At 48.4% G+C, this 7,500-nt stretch overlaps 1 protein-coding gene across 1 annotated transcript in view; it reads left to right on the top strand.

Annotated features, from left to right (window-relative positions):
* LOC121717937 overlaps window positions 1-7,500 on the top strand; it is an 87,497-nt gene that overhangs the window by 32,807 nt on the left and 47,190 nt on the right. The window lies entirely within an intron of this gene.

The following is a 7,500-nucleotide window of genomic DNA, read 5'->3' as shown; positions in this document are numbered from 1 at the left end:
CCAGAAGGTTCTGTGACCCCCATCAGACCTGTGCGTGACCAGGCGGCCTCGGCTCCTTTCCTTAGGGCTCGTCCTTGGTTCACCGCTGTCTCGTCTCATTTCCTTAATGAGTCGCTGGCCGCCGCAACACACACACACACACACACACACACACACACACACACACACACACACACACACACACACTGGGGAGGCCAAATAACTCTTCCATTCCCTGCGTCAGTGCACTACTTTTCCCCAACAAGCCCGCAAGTTTAATAGGGAACACCAAGAGAGAGGGAGAGAGAGAGAGAATATTGAGAGAGGTAGAGGGAGGGAGAGAGAGAATATTGAGAGAGGTAGAGGGAGGGAGAGAGAGAGAGAATATTGAGAGAGGTAGAGGGAGGGAGAGAGACAGAGAGATGGAGCCATTTGGGACCAGACCCCTTCAGTCGGATCATGGTGACCAGATTTAGAAAGCTGTGAGAGATGAAAATAGCCGCTCGCCTTGCCGCAGTATTTTTGGGTAGGCCATCTGCTATTCCTCCTCCCCCGTTCACAAAGTGTGCTACGGCCGCATGCTCCGATGGGTTGACCCGCAACTGTGGCTGAGCCAGAGGTTTTAAGTATGGCTCAGAGCAAACTTTATACTGGTCGTGATGGTGGTAGGGGTGTCCAGTTTGGGGGCCTCAAACTTCCTGGGTCAGTTTGTGGGCCTCTCACTTCCTGGTTTGTGGGGAAGCTCGGATGGCTTGATGCTGGAACAGTGGCTGAGGGTGGTGGTGGATAACTGTGGTGGTGGTGGTGGATAACTGTGGTGGTGGTGGTGGATAACTGTGGTGGTGGTGGATAACTGTAGTGGTGGTGGTGGTGGATAACTGTGGTGGTGGTGGATAACTGTGGTGGTGGTGGTGGATAACTGTGGTGGTGGTGGTGGATAACTGTGGTGGTGGTGGTGGACTGTGGTGGTGGTGGATAACTGTGGTGGTGGTGGATGACTGTGGTGGTGGTGGTGGATGACTGTGGTGGTGGATGACTGTGGTGGTGGTGGTGGATAACTGTGGTGGTGGTGGTGGTGGTGGTGGATGACTGTGGTGGTGGATAACTGTGGTGGTGGTGGTGGATAACTGTGGTGGTGGTGGTGGATGACTGTAGTGGTGGTGGTGGTGGATGACTGTGGTGGTGGATGACTGTAGTGGTGGTGGTGGTGGATAACTGTGGTGGTGGTGGTGGTGGTGGATGACTGTGGTGGTGGATGACTGTAGTGGTGGTGGTGGATGACTGTGGTGGTGGTGGATAACTGTGGTGGTGGTGGTGGTGGATGACTGTAGTGGTGGTGGTGGTGGATGACTGTGGTGGTGGTGGATAACTGTGGTGGTGGTGGTGGTGGTGGATGACTGTGGTGGTGGTGGATAACTGTGGTGGTGGTGGTGGTGGTGGATGACTGTGGTGGTGGTGGATAACTGTGGTGGTGGTGGTGGTGGATGACTAGTGGTGGTGGTGGTGGATGACTGTGGTGGTGGTGGATAACTGTGGTGGTGGTGGTGGATAACTGTGGTGGTGGTGGTGGATGACTGTGGTGGTGGTGGTGGTGGATGACTGTGATGGTGGTGGTGGATAACTGTGGTGGTGGTGGTTTGGCCGGTCTGGCCGGGATCGTCGGGTCTTTAAGTCAGAGGCAGGTGGTGCAGTGCGGCCTGCTAAGTGGGTCTTCTCTCCCCCTGCCAGACGCCCTCTACGGAGATGAGGTTGGCACACCACTACCTTTCTTATGGGACGAGGGGGAGAGAGGGAGAGAGTGTGGGTGGGAGAAAGAAAGAAAGAGGAGGGGGATGGAGAGCAAGAGAGAGGGGGGGGGGAGAGAGACAGAAACATGGCCAAGAAAGTCTTCAGACGTCCTTCGTCCCGCTCTGCTCATGATGAATCCGTGCATTAGCCCCAGTCATGTTTATATATAGCTGCCTGCACTCTCTCTCTTCTCCCACACACACACACACACACACACCTCTGCAGACTCAGGACCTCTGAGATGGTCTGGTTAATGATGTCCGGACTCCGATGTCTCTCATGAACCCGCCACCACGGCTTGCGTCTGCACATTACCCTGCTGATGATGTCCTTCATGGAACACTCCGTCCGTACACACCCCAGCGAGATGAGGTCATCTGTGGCCTGAAACACCCAGAGAGTGTCCCTCCAAAATAAAGTGAACTGCTCAGATGGTATCCTGCAATGACTGCTGCATTCCATACCCTTCACAGTAATAACGCTGAAGTCATCAACCTTACAGAGTGTTATAGGCTTCTTTTAATGCTGATGTAAAAATGTTCTACACGTGTAACCAGCAATTTTGAGGGACCCCCCCCGACTCTAAAGGATGTCCTTAAAATGGATTATCCAAGAAAGATGCTTTTCTGGCACAACACTGTTAATCTCTTAAGTCAGGAGAAGCACATTCAAGAAACTCCAGTGGCACGAGGAAAAGCAATCACTAATAGGTTTCATAGGAGAACACCGCTGTGATAATTCTTTCACATGTCTCGCTTGTAACCAATCAGAGTGTTCACAGTGAAATAATTCAGCATCGTCGGTGGTTTAACTGTCTGAATGAATAATGCAGTGGTAGATGGTGCTGTGTGTATATATATATATATATATATATATATATATATATATATATATATAAAGTTATATAAAATTATCTAACTTATAGGTGTAGATATATGGAGGCAGGGTTTTTTTTTGCTTTTAACTGACTGGACAGTGAAGACTGGCTGGAAGTGAGTGAGAACAAGAGGGATCTCGAAATGACCTCAGGTCAGATTCAAACCCGGGTCCCTGTGACCGCTCGGGTCCGAATGTGGTGACGACGCTCCACAGCTTTGCTCCACGCGTGCTCCACAGCTTTCCATTGGACGGCCACATAACCCAGTTTTGCTGCGTATTTCCTCCATCCCTTTGCCTCCGTCATGTGCAGTCCAGTAGTTACCACAGACGATAACACAGGCTACTCATGCACTCTAAACCAAATGCCCTTTTGCATGTGACAAACCGAATCATCCCAAGAACGGGTTAGCTGGACTAGGTGGTCTGCCGTATGTCACCTCATGTTTGATAAGCAGAGCTAGAAGATTGGACACCTTTCATCAGGGCATGGTACTGGTGAGTAGTGATGGGGGTTAGTGAGGGGCATTAGGCCTTTGGTGGTGAGTAGTGATGAGGTTTAGTGAGGGGGCATTAGGCCTTTGGTGGTGAGTAGTGAGGGGGCATTAGGCCTTTGGTGGTGAGTAGTGAGGGAGGTTAGTGAGGGGGCATTAGGCCTTTGGGCATGCATCTGGTGTGTTGTTGTTGTCTGTGTTGTGTAAAATATAGACTGAAAAGGGGTGTAACACTTGACTGGACCAAAGTGGTGTGTGTGTGTGTGTGTGTGTGTGTGTGTGTGTGTGTGTGTGTGTGTGTGTGTGTGTGTGTGAGAGAGAGAGAGTGAGAGAGTGACGGGGTGATCATACATCATGCTATGCTCCATCAAAACACCATGTGCTGGCCTGGCTTGCCTGCTCCGGGGCGATAACAGGTGGGGTCTGGTAGGGTCTCTCTCTCTCTCTCTCTCTCTCTCTCTCTCTCTCTCTGGCTCCTACTCTCTTTTCTGTATAACATCATCCCCCCATCCTCCCATCCTCTTTTCTGTATAACATCATACCCCCATCCTCCCATCCTCTTTTCTGTATAACATCATACCCCCATCCTCCCATCCTCTTTTTCTCTCTCACAACCTTGTTTCCCTCTTTCTTTTCTGTCATTCTCTGCCCTCCTCTTTCTCATATGTCTGTTCACGTGTAGCACTGCATCCAGACATATAGAATGGGCACCCGTCCTTCTTTAATGACCATAGAGTGCTGGATTAAGAACAAACAAACAAACAAACAAACAGAAAACAAGTACAAGATAGACTGCAATAATGATGCTGTCACAACACCCAAGTGTCCAGGTGCATTTCAGCCTGAGGCTTCCCTCAGCTTACTCCAACCCCTAGCACAAACAGAAGGCGCTGTACCGTGCGCTATACCACGCGCTGTGCCACACGCTGTGCCATGCGGAAACACTGCACCCTGTGATGCGCTGCCTGCCTCCTGTTTTCACTTTTTGTTGTTGTTTGCTGTGCTAAGCTGGACTTGGCTGTGCTGTGTTGCTGTACACAGTACATCTTGTTTTGTCTGGTGTCCTTATTCTGGTGTGTCTGGTGTCCTTATTCTGGTGTGTCTAGTGTCCTTTTTCTGGTGTGTCTAGTGTCCTTTTTCTGGTGTGTCTAGTGTCCTTATTCTGGTGTGTCTAGTGTCTTTATTTTGATGTGTCTAGTGTCCTTTTTCTGGTGTGTCTAGTGTCCTTATTCTGGTGTGTCTAGTGTCTTTATTTTGATGTGTCTAGTGTCCTTATTCTGGTGTGTCTAGTGTCCTTATTCTGGTGTGTCTAGTGTCCTTATTCTGATGTGTCTAGTGTCCTTATTCTGGTGTATCTAGTGTCTTTATTTGTTGTGTGTCTAGTGTCCTTATTCTGGTGTGTCTGGTGTCCTTATTCTGGTGTGTCTAGTGTCCTTATTCTGGTGTGTGTTTAGTGTCCTTATTTGTTGTGTGTCTAGTGTCCTTATTCTGGTGTGTCTAGTGTCCTTATTCTGGTGTGTCTGGTGTCCTTATTCTGGTGTGTCTAGTGTCCTTTTTCTGGTGTGTCTAGAGTCTTTATTTGTTGTGTGTCTAGTGTCCTTATTCTGGTGTGTCTAGTGTCCTTATTCTGGTGTGTCTAGTGTCCTTTTTTGTTGTGTGTGTGTGTGTGTGTGTGTGCGTGTGTGCGTGTGCGCGTGTGTGCACGTGGCTGTGTGCGCGCGCGTGCACGTGTGCGTGTCTGTCTATACTGTGTGTCTATACTGTGTGTCTACGTTGTGTGTGTGCGGTTGTATGGTGTGTGCGCGTGTGTGTCTGTTTGTACTGTTTGTCTGTACGGTGTGTGTGCGGTTGTATGGTGTGCATGTGCATGTGCATGTTCGTGTGTGTGTTGCGTGCGTGCGTGCGTGCATGCTGTGCTGTGTGTGTGTGTGTGTGTGTGTGTGTGTGCACATGTGTGTGCTGTACTGAGGTGTAGCAAGCAGCTGGAGGGGGACGCAGGCTCAGGGTTTCCTGCAGGGTTGCCTAGTGGATGCCACCTGAATGACAATGCTGAGGATCAAGAGCTCAGCACGACTCACCGGCCCTCATCATGCGAGAGAGAGAGAGAGAGAGAGAGACAGCTCTCTCTCTGTCTCTCTCTCTTTCTATCCATCTCTCTATTTATTTTTCTACCAGTCTCAAAGAAATAATTGATTAACAGTGAAGAGCTGAGCAAACTCATATACTGACATCTTAACAAACAAATCTAATTGCAGAAATTACAGCATTCACCCTCATGCATATTTTATATAACATGTATGTTAACTTATGACCATTTGAATATGCAGACTTAGACTAGTGGACTATCAATCAGTGGCCACTTATTTACTGTTATTTGGGCCAGTGATTCTTCCACTGTAATAATGAAATACTTCTAACTAACCATTAAACATAATACATGCGGAAACATTTTGTGTGTGTGTGTGTGTGTGTGTGTGTTTGTTTGTTTGTTTGTTTGTTTGTGTTTCTGTATGCTGTTGGGGTGTTCTTACATCCCTACCTTTTCTCAACACTCCCTTGCAACCGTTCTCATTTTTCTTTGATTATTACCAACAACCAGCTCGACACTGTTTGAACAGCATCCGCTGGTGAAATCTCCACCCTAACCCGCTGAACATGCTCGCGCCCGAGGAAGAGGGGCGCAGTTGAAGCACACAGACAGAAACGCACACGAACGCACACACACACATGCACACACACACACACACACACACATACACACACACGCACGCACGCACTCACTCACTCACTCACTCAGACGCGCATATCTATTTCAGCACCACGGACAGCGGCGCTGTTCGCCGCAAGTCCTTGTTGTCCGGCAGCACTCCTCCTCAGGCGCGCACACCGCCAGTAGACTACATCTCCCAACTAGACTAGACTCTCCCTGCCCCCATAACCCATCTGATTAACCCCTGCAGATCACTCAGAAGCCTTTGATTAGCTGGATCAGGTGGTCAGCTCATCAAGAGAAGGAAGCGACTTTAAACTATGCATGCCTGCTGACAGGTCTCCAAAGAGTAGCACCTTCGACGCTAGCGGGGACTCTACAACGCATACTCTCTTTCCGGATGTAAATAATAGTGTACGTTGATAATAAACTTTTGGAATAGTATAGTTTTTTGGGACAAATTATTATAGTAATATTATAGGAATACTATATTATAGGAATCTTATAGTGTTTTGGGACATATTATAGAAGTACTATAGGAACACTATACAGGACATCATAGAAGAATTATTATAGAACTACTACAGAAATTCTGTATTGTTTTTTATAAGGGAATGTAAACTAGGTCAGTATAAGCCAGTTGAGCACATTGTAATTATCAGCTAATCAGATATTTGTAAAGGTTTTTTACACCAGAACCGAACTTACACTTACTTTTCAAAACACTAAGAAAGATTTTGTGCAAAATCTATTTTTCATATCACAAATTGATTACTATACACACAGATAATGTTGCTCAAAGGTTGCTCAAGGGTTGACATCATCTTTTTAGCTCGCCGACAAAAACAAACCCATACTTGGTCACTAAAGGTGCTTGTACACTCCCTCTTCCGGAAAAAGGTGCTCGGCTGAGGAAAATGAAATGTTTTACACAGTCCCCCCGCGTTGTCGTCTGGGGTCTCACTGATACGAATCAGTCGCAAACCGTTCCGTGAAATGCCTAATGGCAGAAACGAGTTGTTTTGATGTTTCAGAGTCCTGGTTTGAAAGGGCGAGCCTCTGCGCGTCTTGGTGGTGCTGGAGAGTTGGCGATGGAGGGTCGGAGCGGATAGGCGAATCAGTAAGGCCATGCGCGTCATGTGCTACCACAAGGCTGGGCTAGAGATTTGAGGACGGCGCTCTGGTGCCGTTACACTGATCAGATGTTCAGTGGAGCTCAAGTTGCCAGCTGATCAGAGACGCTCACACATACACACACACATACACACACATACACTCACTCTCCCTCTATCTCGGAGGCACCCGTACACTATCGGCTTTCTTCGGTCGATCTCCAAGAAGATAACCACATCTTCACGCCGCGCGTTTGTTCCTCCAGAGAGAGGAAAAACGAACTCAAGCGAGCAGAAATTCTGTATTTCTGACATTTCTTGCCTTTTTTCTCTCTCTCTCCCCGGAGCTTTTGGGGGATATGCGGGGCGGGGAGGCCGTGGGGTTCCTCCGTGGTGGAAGAAGATGCGCGCTGGCGTGAGAAGAACCCAGCCGCACCTCCATCTCCTCAGCGTTGATGATGTTACTTTCAGCCACGTTTTTTTCCTTCTTCTCCTCCGGATCCTATTTGTCCCGGATTTTTCTACGGGTTTTGGAGTACAG

The sequence above is a fragment of the Alosa sapidissima genome, chromosome 9 (genome assembly GCF_018492685.1).
Source record: "Alosa sapidissima isolate fAloSap1 chromosome 9, fAloSap1.pri, whole genome shotgun sequence".
Lineage (NCBI taxonomy): Eukaryota > Metazoa > Chordata > Actinopteri > Clupeiformes > Clupeidae > Alosa > Alosa sapidissima.
Note: the sequence above shows the minus strand (reverse complement) of the source record. Positions and strands in the feature narration are given on the sequence as shown.